Genomic DNA, 13,364 nt, shown 5'->3' on the forward strand with positions numbered 1-13,364 from the left:
CTGGAGGAACTTTTGGGGAACTTCCTGAGGAACTCCAGGAGAAACTTCCGGAAGAAATACTGGAAGAACTTCCGGATGAACCCCATGAGGAACTTTCAGAAGAATTCTTGGAGGAGCTTCCGGGGAAATACCTGGAGGAACTTCCGAAGGAATTGCTGGAGGAACTTATGGAGAAATTCCTGAAGGAACTTCCGGAAAAATTCCTGAAGGAGACTCAGGAGGAATTCCTGAGGGTACTTCCGGAAAAAATCTTGGAGGAACTTCCGGAGGAATACCTCCTGACAGAATCCAAGTTTCAAAGTGCTCGCGTTTTATGGGGCACACCACTCGATACGGAGGCGGGCATGATTGACCGCCCACGGTTGCTACTCCGTTATTGCCAGGTCAGCTGTAATCACACAGAGAGCCAAAAGATGATGTTTGGGACTAACAACATCTTCAATGTGTAAAAAGTGGTGACCAAAAATTAAGCAATACCAGCGCCGGCCGTGTCCGAATGCAGATCAATTAAGGAATGGGTAGGAAAATGTTGACGTGATTACTCGCTTGAATGGAAGCCGACGAGTCATCTGCACTTCCACGAATAATCACTGGGATTTTGGATGAATGGAAAAGGCAGTGTGGCGGGTTTCGTTTTGGTAAACGGAATGCCGGGTGTGACGTGTATTTTCATTGTAACAAAACAAAAACGCGATGTAAAGCGCAACCATTAATTTGTTTACAAACCTCATAAAACCGAACATAATTTTCCGAATCTCGTGATCGATTTCTAAGTTTGTACTAATCACAGTATAAATTTATGTTTGACTTGACTAAAATAGAATAGCATGCTAAGCGAAAACACATCGTCTGTCTAGGAAGTTTCTTAGTGTAATGTTTTTTTGTTCGCGAAATAACACGTTACTAGTATAATCATGTTTCTTGTGCTCGAATAATTTTGTATAAAATTCCTTCATTTTCCTTATTGTTTATCCTACGCGAGAATAAACAATCAATTGCTCAAGCTGAGCAATTCTTCACTTTTATTTCAGCTAAAATTACAAACATTTGCATCGCGTTATTGTTTTTTTTCTACTTGAGGTCAAAAGGTAAATTGGAATGGAAAGAAGAAAAAATAAATAAAAAAATAGAATAAATCTATTTTATTTGGAAATGGAAAGCAAATTTCCTGTGTTTGAAAGAGATATCGTATCTTCAAGGTGGCCATCCACAGAGTTGCATTGTGTTTTATTCTTCGAAGGCTCGCATTGCAAACAGTTAGGTTGGGTAAATGATGTATCTTGGACAAGCGCAGGACATTCATTAGAAAATATATCGAGATTGAATAGTATAAAACAATTAAAAACCACTAGGTTCATCCAAATACATAGCCTATGATTAGTCTTGTGTCTCCATTGCCCAATTTTTGAGTAAATTACGTTTACTAGGTGTAACCAGGGTTGCCATTATGCCAGATATATCTGGCACTGCCAGACTTTTTGGCACCAAAAAGAGAAAAAGAGAAGCCATCCACAATGCCACACTTTTCAAATTTCAGACAGATTTTTTGTGACAAGAATCAGTAGAATATGAGGCATAGAAAATCGTCTAATACAAGTGTGCTGTTCGGGATGCTACAGTGAAAACAGTTATACACAATGCATTAGCAAGTCAAAAATTACCGCAACTTCAACTCGCTTCCAAAAACTCATTTTTGAATCAATTACAATCTTTTGTAATCAATGTAAAGGTGTGGTTTCCTCGGATGTTGTTCCGGACTGCAATTAAGCCACGCTTGTTCCCAGAGATCGGGTTTAAAGGAACAAAGATTGCAAATTCTTGCGTTTCTAGCTTTCAACGCTGTGTAATAATAATCCCAATAGAATGTAATCATTGTCTATTTCCATGGAAATGTGATAATTCTGGTTATTCAACAATCCGGTGTTCTTCTGGAAGATCCGAAACATCATGAAACTCATTTTGATGAACCTGAGTGGCAACCGGAGGTCCTTCCGAAGATTCCCGGCATCCGTTCATCCAGTTCATAAAAATCATCTGTCTCTGAATAACGAATGATTGATGTGGCCCATTCTCATGAACCTCCGGTCCTCCGGAAGATCCGAAATCTCCGTAAAAGTGGAAAATTCATGATACTCGTATTAGAGGAGCGCTATTTTGTTCAAAGCTTGAGACTATCTTAGACTTACGGGGTTGCTCTCAAGCCTCAAGGCGGATCAACAACTCCTGAAAAATAGCTCTGTAACATGAGACCCCTGAACTGTGTTGCAGGGCCGGCATGCTACTGGGTAATTCGGAGGGGCTGCGCGGAACAACGGGTGTAGAAACTGCGGAGTTATTTAAATATTGCACTTGTGTAATGGAATTGTGTTGTTGGGTATGACTATGGACGTTTATTGAGAAAATCTAATTAGTAGGATAACAATTTATTGGGACTATTGTGGGTTTGATTTGTTCGGGGTGATTATCCGTTGTTCGGTACGTACCGGGGGTTTTTCTGGACGACGATGGCGAGCGCTCGCAGCAGACGGTGAGTTGGTTGTCGACGACGGCTTGGTAGGAAGATGGCGGGTTGGTAGCTTGATCGACTCGGGACGATGGCGGGGTCGCGGGATGCCTCGATTGGTCGAGATGGCGGCTTGCCACTCTCTGGACGCTATCGATGAAGCTTCGGCGTGCCCTTCGTTGACTCAATCGACGGACCACGGACGAGACCGTATTGGCCGCGCCGAGAAGGGTAATCTCCGGCGGAACTGTGCCGGAAATCGCTTTGTGATTAGACCAAGATCCAACGCGGACGTTGACTCAGTCGATCGTGCTGCGTGAGGTCGCTAATCTAGCGAATTATACAAACGAACAAAAGGTCCTACGGACCAGAATAGTTTTAAAACTCTTCCTCCTGGCTTTTCTGGTAGTCCTAGTTACCTGAACGAACTATTAGGGGCCACAAGATGTCGTTCACTGCTATTTAAAAATCACTGAGGCACTATAGAGGCACTCTCACTCACGGCTTACTTGCACGGACGCCAGTTTGCTAATGAGCAATTATCTTTACCCCAGAGGTATGCAGACCTTTTTCTTTTCCATGGAGTTTTCCCGCCCAATCGTCCATACTTCCATTATCCTTATCCACTCCTTCCATGTCGACCAACATGTCCTTCTCCCCCTTTTACCACAGTAGACCAACATGACCCATTCAATCCTTCTTTAATTGGTTTTACAATTCTCACATTAACATTTTTCACATTACAAATTAATAACAATGTTTACACAACTAACTTTTACATTTGATTTTCGACTAATCCTACTTATTTTACACAATTTATATTAAACAAACACAACAGTTTCTAAACAAGACACAAATTGAAATTAAATCTAAGAGATATGTAACTGAACGGTTACAAGCTTCTCATTATCGTAATCTGAGTAACAAATGATTGTCTTAACCCCTTCTCATGGACTTGTTACTCTTCGGACTCTGTTGAACAATTCATAAAAATTATGATGGAATTATTTTTTTTGTTACAAAGATTCAATTATTAACTATGTTCATCAAAATTCTTTTTGGAATAGCTTACTATATCTGAATACTTTTTAACTTGAGCTCCGATTGTTAATTAAAAATAATAATAATAAAACAAATAAACAAATAAACATCATTTAGAGTTACTTAGAAATTTAAAAACGAACCCCGTTCTTTTGAATAAAGTCAAGTTCATTCAATATTATTTATATTCTTTTTATAATTTTCAAAACTATCTATTTTACTATTTCCAGAATCTATCTGAAGTTTTTAAATACTCAAAACGTTATGAACTCTAAGAATCTCATTTTTATGGATATAAAAATGGTTCGACGAATATCTTAGACGGAAGCAATCCTTCTTTTAGAAGAATAAATTTTGATAAACTTAGAGTAAAACCAAACAGATGGTCGAAACAGGGATAGGTAAAAATAATCAGATCATATTTTTAGTTCAAATCACTTAATTTAAAAAAAAATGATAAAGACAAATTTCTTCGCCAGATATTGCCAGATTTTTAAAATGTAGCATGCCAGACTTTTTCCAAAAAGTAGTGGCAACCCTGGGTGTAACCTGTGATATACTGCGAACTGAAATATTTTCTTTTTGGACATCAAATATATAATTTCGACATGGCAAATGCATATATTTTGGACAGAGTCATTTTCTCCTAATTTAAAAATGGCCACCTACAGATCTCAATGGTATGACTTACCTACACGTATCCACATTCATATAAATGCATTTATTTGCTTAACTGACATAGATTAAACCAGAAATTAACATTGTTTTGCAATCTTATCGATATCATTGAAAACAGCCTGAAAGTTGGCAATTAATGGTTCCTCCATGTACTGTTCATGGGGTGACCAATAAATGTCTGATGAATAAAAACATAACTTCATTTTGGTCACTCCTTTTTCATCCGTCTCAAGTTCATGTTAAGCGATTGGAATATGTTAGTATCTCAATTACAATCAAACTTTGGCCGCAGGACCTCAAGATTGCCGTTTGAACCTATAATGCATGTTCTCCTGCATACTGGCTCCATATAGCTTTACATTTTAGATAATTTTAAAGATAAATAATAGCTGATTTGATAAATCCTCATCAGGAGCCGCTAGAGTTGAGGTAAAAGTATGCAACGATCATACTTTCGATACAAATTTTCCTACACATTATCTAAAATTGATCGAAGAAGCTCAGGCTTGTCCAAAATATGTACATGTCCAAAATATATCATTTACCCTATATTGTATTATTTTTGTTTGCCTGATATCGGAGAATAATCAATTAGTTATTGCTGACATTTGATCATATAACTGCTATTTTATTTACATAGGTGCATTTTCAATTTATATGAAAAGTAAGTGACCAACATCAGCTGTGTATTCAGATTGGATATCAAATAAATTTCAGTTTCTACTCGTAGCCTGAACAACCTAGACGTAACTAGTTCAGTTTTTTAACGCGACAATAAAGCTCAAGTGAATCTGTTCTACTGATAACCGATTTTTCAACAAGAAAATGCGACTTGGTTTTTGGATGCCTAATCGTGTGGTGCTAGTAAGCCTGTGCTTACTGAGTAGGGTCCTTTAAAGCCACATCTTGTCACTCCCTAGTCATTGGTACAACAGTAGGGGAGAACGGTGCAAAATGCACCCCTTAAGCTTTTTCGATGTTTTCGCCCATATAAACAAAAATACCCAATCATTTCAACGTAAAGGTGCAAAATTTACAAACCCAGCTACACTCACAATGATCTCCCATTTAAAACAATAAGGTTTTCATGACTTTCTAACGCATTTAAAAAATGTTTTAAAAATAGGCCTGGGGCAAAACGCCCGAATAATGGTCTAAAAAGACTCAATTGCATGTGAAATTATGGTGAACGCATGGTTGTTTGTTTTTTCTTAATGGATTGAACTACAATCTAACGGATGTGGTGGAAGAATCGCAAATCGTTAAATTTGAGTGAATATGAAGGGATTTTGCTATTTTTTTTTCCAATGGAGTTCAATGATGGATAACTAATTATGAACTGTAATGGTAACATTCATTCATAAATGTACTACAACAGATTACATGAGTGATTTTATGAGTGAGGCCATTTTGCCCCAGGGGTGCATTTTGGACCGTTCTCCCCTAAGTGTTTTAGGAAGTAGGAAGTACAAAGTAGGGAAGGGGAGAAACAGATTTTATGAATCATAAAACACTACCAATCGCAGTAATTACGATATTACTTTTTTGTCACATTATAATGTTTTACTCACTTTATCAATGAAGGTACTTACTACTCACTAACACCGACTAACAGTCCATGTCGCCATGGAATCATAATTTGAAATTGGGCAAAATGAGGTCCCATAATTCATCCGGACATCGTTTCGGTTCCATTCGATGATAGTGTTCTTTTGTCACGGAAAGTGGCGTGGGCTACAAAACCATCTTCCCCAACGCTCCCTGGATTCTGGATTCATCTTAGTTGTCACCGCTGTGGTCTTCATACTGCCTCCGGAACTGATGCTGCCATCAATGTGCATCTACGAGTGGTGTGCCCCCGAAACGCGAGCAAAAACTTGGATTCTGTCAGGAGTGACCTTAAATGCTCTAGGGTTGCAGGATTTTCCAATCACAACCATTCGCAGCTTATGATCACCAGTCACGTTGGAGCAGGGCGTAAAAGTTATGCGTTGTTTGATAACAATACGGCCTGGTGCATTGTTCTCACTGGGACCAACAAGTGTTTCTGAAGGAAGCATTTTAAAAAATGCTTTCGTCCCTGTACTGTGTCGCGAAACTGCTCTAGGAAACCCTCAATACTCCCTGAGTCACTTGAAAGCACTTCCCCACAAATTTTCAGTTTCCGAATGCCATACCTAGCCTTAAAATTATGAGCCCCATGATCCGAGAATTTAAATGCTTTTGGAACACCGCATCGTGCAGCGAATGACTTTGTTTTCAACGTCATCATAGTTGTGGAAACGGTTTTGTTCAGACGCTGTTGGTTAAGAAACCACAAAAACAAGCTGTCCTCCAATCTCTTGTGTGCACCAGTCGAAACGTACTTAAAGTTCATTTGTCGCCGACAACTCCGATTTGAAGCAGCTCCAAGAATGGATTCAGCATTTTTCTCGATTTTTCTCACAGTTGTTCGATGAATATTGAACCCTTTAGCAATGTCCGCTTTTGTCGTCACCTTGCCCTCCAGGTCATTGAGAATGCTGACTTCTTGCCGCAGGGTGAGAGAATGCCACTCTTTCTTCTCGAAATTATATTGTTTCGGTGCCATGTTTTAAAGCTATGTATTAACATCTCCAATTATAATTTATTCAAAAGTTCATGCTGATCTAAATACCAACCTTGGATTTTGGTAGATTTTAATCGCTTTGTGGAATTTGAGTTATAATTCACAACTAAACTACACTGTTCAAAAATGCCCTAGTGATTCTGTGAAATTGTGATTCTTTTAATTTTCGTAAATAATACCACAAACAACATTTATTTTCATGAAATAACTTTCACCAACTGTAGTTTATTACGAACAACTTCTGAGTACCTAGGAAATATTCTGTAAGCAATTTCGACAAGAAATAATGGGTACCGTCTACGCATTTGGCCTTTCCAAAACATAACATGATTCATATTTGTGGAATTAATTAAAAAATTGGAAATATTTTTTTTCCAATTTTGTCACATACCCTGTTTTATCACTCCAAAATTTACCAGGGGGTGATAAAATCGGGATATTACTGTAATTGATTATCAGTTATGATCAAAAAGTGTTACCAGAAAAGGATTATATTAAAACAAAAAGCTCTTGCACACACAAAACGCGACGAGAGACTGGACACAACACTTATGGTTCTTACAAACGAAAAAGGATTTTTAAAATTTACCTTTACCCTTAGACCGGTTTCGGGCTCGATGTTGCCCATCTACAGGACATGGTCCAACCAGGACCACGTCCTGTAGATTGGCATCATCGAGCCCGAAACCGGTCGACAAAAAGGTAACTTTTAGAAATCCTTTTTCGTTTGTAAGAGCCATAAGTGTTGTGTCCAGTCTCGCGTCGCGTTTTGTGTGTGTGATACAGTTCTTACGTTAGCACAAATCTAAAAAAATGAGTGAAAAAGCTCTTGCATGCATAAACATGACATTATCAAAATACATGATGCTTTTTAGGGTAAAAAAGGTGAAAAAACATATATAAATTTTTTAAGATTTTGTCCCCTTTCCTGTTTTATCACCCCAAAATTCACTAGGGAGCTGATAAAATCGGGATATTACTGTACCTATAAACAATCTCCATAAATTCAAAGGTTAAATGTAAATACATTACGTTCATATAAGTCCTACGTCCACTCGCGGTTATGCTTAAAAAATTACCCATTGCTCGTTTTTTTATCTGTGTACCTCATCAAAACTTAGTGTTGACATTATGTTTAATAGCGAACTGTACCCCAACCTGTCCTATCGACACCAATTCACCGAACAACATCGCCATCAATTCGTTTAGTTTTGTTTTTGCTCTCACGTTCCAACGATTTGATTGATTCAATGAAGGAAGAATATTACATTCATGATGACCCATTAGAGTGTCAAACCGTCGCCACCGCGAAATTGATTGTACGATCAGGATCACTCCGTAGCGAGTCGCAAGGGAACTCCACACCGCGATTGATTTGTGTGGGTTTTGTGAGTGCTAAGCCTCCCCACAAACAGCCGATGGGTGATGATTTTATATGTTCGTATATTTTTACACACTTCCAAGCGCCATCTTCGCATAGCCGGAACGAAACTGGATCGGTGACCACGTGCTCTTCAATCGACCGTTCGTATGTGTGTGGTTGTACGGAGCGGGAATGAACCACCATGGTTCGAATCGAAATCGCATTTTCTCTACAGAAACGCTTATTTGGGCACAATCGATGTTTGTTTTTATTATGAAAACTACACAGTGGCAGGGGCTTGAAATTAAGAATGAGGTCTGAAGGTCAGACAGTGTTTCGGAAATAGAATGAACTGGCCATGGCCTGAGTCCTGAAGGTTTCCGATGTCGGCATATTTACCAACACATGCTTATCTCACTCTGGTGTTGTTCCTTGGGTCATATTTTCAATAGAATATATTATTAGATTGAGAAATCAACTAATATGCCAGGAAATGATCACGATTGATTGTATTAAATGCCGCTATGAATTCGATGAATTGATTATGCATTGTATTCACAAAATTTCTCCAAAATTTATCCAACACACTTTCTTGCAATTTGTGTTACTCGATGGCGTAACATTTGGGAAGGTTATTGTAACAAAACATTTTATCGGCATTCTTGTGGATAGGAAACGAAGTACAGCACCTTTTTCCAGGCGATTATGATGATTAACCAATGCAGTTTTCGGGCCAATAACTCACTAACGCGTTTTAGTGGCCTTCTAGGACAGGCTTTGTTGTTTTCCAACCGGCCAATCTCACGGATATGCTGCAGTTGTAAATTTCATATAATGTATGCGTGCTTTCTTTGTTTTGTGGAAAAAGTGTATATAGTGATCGAAAGGTGTCGTCCCTGTCGTTGTCCAAAATCTTAAGATGTCAAGGGAAAATTTTAAGCATTCGATGGAGGAGGAATCCTATAGAACAATAAAGAAAAAATATGCTTGTAATGTTGTAGCTTATTCCTTGAACAGCAAATCAGGTCTGAACTAATGTTTCGTCGCCATGTTTGTGTCGGACATTTTTCAAGCTTAAGTGTTTAAGCTATGACTAAGCTTTATGCTTTATACAGTACAAACTCGCAGTTTACATGTACGAGATTGTCTACAGAAATTGTTTCATTTAACAATCCGTTTTCTAACATGTAAGCTTAAAAAAATCGACCTAAATGAATATGTGAGATTTGTAATAGCGAGAGCAACCAGGTTATAATCTACAAAGAAAAATTGTTGCTTCGGTTCCCATTGTTCTGATGTCTGAAACATATTAAGAACAGAACTTTTTGGATTTTGCAATGACAGTTTCTCCCAGCATATCCCAGCCAGCGCAAGATGTTCCGGATAGTAGCAACAGCGATCATATTTCTCTGTAGTTTATAAACTTTTATTAGACAAACTGTTTAAACTACTATAGAGCTCTCGGTCTGTGCACATTGATGTTGATTAGCAAATCCCATGCATCCATCCATGCTGTGCAATAGCGGTTACGATCAATCGTGGAGTAGTAAATAGCTACGAAATGCACGGTCATCGTGCTCATGCGCTTTTGTTGAGGCGAATTGTTCCGAATTTTTAGGATTCATCAAAAGTCGCATTTTTGCGATCATAAACATCGCTTCGCTGGTCATTTGACGAAAAAAGAGCTTAACATATTTTTTCTGAAAATGTAGAAATAATACAAATTTAATTAAACTGCAAAAATTGCAATTTAATTATTGAAAGCATGTCATGTTTTGTCAGTACATTAACGATACGAATAGAACGCGAAAATGCATCTTCTCTTCCACCATTGCCGTCAAGGGGCACTGATTCTTACAAGTATTCATACATTTCATATACATAAGAAGAAGTCTTTGAGTCGGCTTCCATTCGTCATCGTTGTAGTCGTCGTCCGTCGGCGGGGCATCTACATGGAAGGCAGCCAAAAAACACCTTCTACCAACAGACGGGACGAAACTGTTGACTGACTGTTGTTTGCTTAAATTATTCACTAAATTAAACTCTTGGCTCGAGCGGTCGAGCGAACGAATTAAGACGAACGCATTGCAGATAAGTCGCTCAAGCCTTCCGCTGCTGCTGAGAAGGTTTGCGCTCGCGCACATGGTGTGTGCGTTGCGGCAGTAAATTGGTTGCTCATTTCGGAGTTCAAACTTGATTGAGTGACGCTGCACTCGGAGCTAATCTGGTTGGGAAATAATCACACACTTCTGACAATTCTTGCATGTAGTTGATATCGTTTGGTGCTGCGGGTACACTCGCATTGGAAGTGTGGCCAACTTTTTATTTTAAATCCAAGCTTGACACAATGTCTATGTTGTAGGTATTAGAGGCCTGAATAAGAGAAACGCGGATAGGTATGTGCCGCCAATAGAACCGTCAAAAAGCAGCAGCCAATCGAGCAGGAGACCTGTCAAGCTGCCAAAAAGTTGGCTCAAATACTGAAAACGGGCAAATTCGATTTTATGCCATTTTTAAATTAACAAAATTCAATGTATATTACATAAGTTTGCAATAATATATGCAAGTCATTTATGGATTATGAAATGAAATTCCATTGTTTTTTGGATTCTATTGTTATGTGATGTGGACACATAAAATGCCGGATTGTGAGATTTTATCTACATAAACCATTTCTTCCTTTTCATGTGTTATTCTTTAATGAAGAAGATTGAATGCAGTGCTGGCAGAGTCATATTTTATATACGTATATACGATTTCAAAAAACAAAATAGGGTTACTGCTCCTGGACTTCATCTCATAGCTCCGATATTCATCCCACGAAAAACAATACAATGAAAAAGTATTTGATTTGTTTCTTATTTTTGTGATTGCATGTGAGCCAAAAGAAGTGATGAGATGAATATAGGCTAGATGTACCAGTTGTGGCTATAGCACCAGTTGTGGCACTAGTGCTTTATATGCGAAATGGCCAATCAAATCACCACGATCGATAAAGCATATTCATATGATACGATAACACCTTTGATCTCCTCCAAAACAAAGCTTAATTGTAAAAAATTGATTTTGCTTAGTTTTCGACGTCCTTTGCACCAGTTATCGCACTAGTGGTCCCTATTTGGCCAATCCCATAAGAAAACAATGGGATTTGCCAAATATGGAACCAAAATTAAGAATAGTGCCATAACTGGTGCATGCGTTCCTATTATGGATTAATCAACTTTGAGGATTATAACATATTTTATTATGATTTTCACAGCTGTTCTAAGGAGCAGGAAGTAAAACTTTTCGTTTGATATATAAAGTCGACCCGCACGTCTTTTACTTATTTAAAAAACAGTTGTTCTGTGATATGTAAAATTTAATCTTATCTTATTTGTTCCAACTTGATTTTAAAGAATAAGCATAAACCATAAGCATCTTCTGGGTCTCCATATAGCCGAGCAAAGGCGTAAGAATGCCAATCCGGAGATGACGAGTTCGTTTCTCGGTCCGCTCTAGTATGTTATCGGGTGGGAAAAATTCTCGACTCCCAGGGAATTTTTTTTTCTGTTGAGTATTTAAAGCCTGTCCATGTTAAATTTTGGACACCCATCTCCCATGGCGTTTTTTTTTAATATTTACCAACCACTGAGACGATCTTAAGGTCACTCCTGACGGAATCCAAGATTAAAAGTGCTCGCGTTTTCGGGGGCACACCACTCGATGCGGGAGCAACGCACAACTGTCATTTTTATTATTTCACGCATGCTGCGACGCAGCAAAGCTAAATCAACAAAAATGACAGTTGTGCGCCGCCTCTGAATCGCCCCCCGAAAACGCGAGCACTTTTAATCTTGGATTCCGTCAGGAGTGACCTTAATCTCTTCGCTTTATATGCTGCATTTAACATGTTTTAGGTTTTATCCTAATTGATGAAATGGCGAATAATCAGTTGGACATTATCTAAGTGTCCGAAATTTAACGTGGACAGGCTTTAAATCACATCGACCATTTGTTAGGTCTATTGTGAAATACACTCCTGGGCCAAAATTGGGGTTCACCCTCAAAAAATATTAGCAAAAGTTTTTAGTCGTATTTTTGCCGTCTTATTTCCGGTATTGTTATATAGCTCAGTACTAAAACAAATTTTAAAATAGGGATTGGAACCATTTTTGCTTGAAATTTGATAGGAACACAAGGGCTTGAGCCAATACATAACAAAGGTAGTTGTTTGCAATTCTAGTCTACATTACACTTGTTACAGAACTATTATAATGCTGTAACGGTGCCAAAATCCCCGTACGGTACTGATTAAATTCTTTGCAACACAAACTCTTCCACACATAATTTTATCTTTGCCACTTAATTTTAATTTTCACGGAAACAGCTATTCGAAAAAACTTTCCCGGAAACTTGAACCACAGACAAACAGACGTAACACTTGATTTAAATCCATCGTTCATGAATTATTTCGCGCGATTCTGCCTGCAGAGGCGCTAGCAGTCAGCTACTTTGGCATTTGACGCTCGGGAAATCAATCGACTGAAGCAACGCTTTACTTTGCATCATAGCGTGCGTCTCTCATTGATGCGCCATAAATAAACAACCTAATGTCATTTTAATGAACTATGAGAGCTTGGCAAGTTGCGCACTATAGTCGTCTTAACTGTATACAAGGAAAAAATTGGACTTGGTTCGATCATAGTCATGATGCGTTCCAGTCCCGATCCAAGCTTGGAGAAAGTTTCAAGATTCAACCCCATTTTTCCAGTAGGGTATCCAATCATGGTTTGAACTAGTGAAAAGCGTATCATGGTTTTAACCAATTTGAAATCAGTAGAAATTACCATCTCATTGGCAGGAAATGTAGTATGGCTGGCATATTTAGGCATACTGAAAGTGATAGAGTTTATTCAAACATTCGTACATATTGTTTAAGTAATAAAATGGAGCGATTTAAAAACGTCCTGAATTTGCGCTAAATGCCCCCCACCAGTTGCATAATTTCAAAAAGCTCGTAAAGGACGCATTTTATGACACAGGAGTAAGATCAATATATCAAAAGAACGCTATTTTTATCTGTAATCGATTGACATCATCATACAATTGAGAAACAGTTTTAAATAGTTAAAATAGTAACATTTATACAAGGTAAAAACTGATCATGGTTTGAACTAAATTCGTACCAT

Source organism: Armigeres subalbatus, chromosome 2 (assembly GCF_024139115.2).
Source record: "Armigeres subalbatus isolate Guangzhou_Male chromosome 2, GZ_Asu_2, whole genome shotgun sequence".
NCBI lineage: Eukaryota > Metazoa > Arthropoda > Insecta > Diptera > Culicidae > Armigeres > Armigeres subalbatus.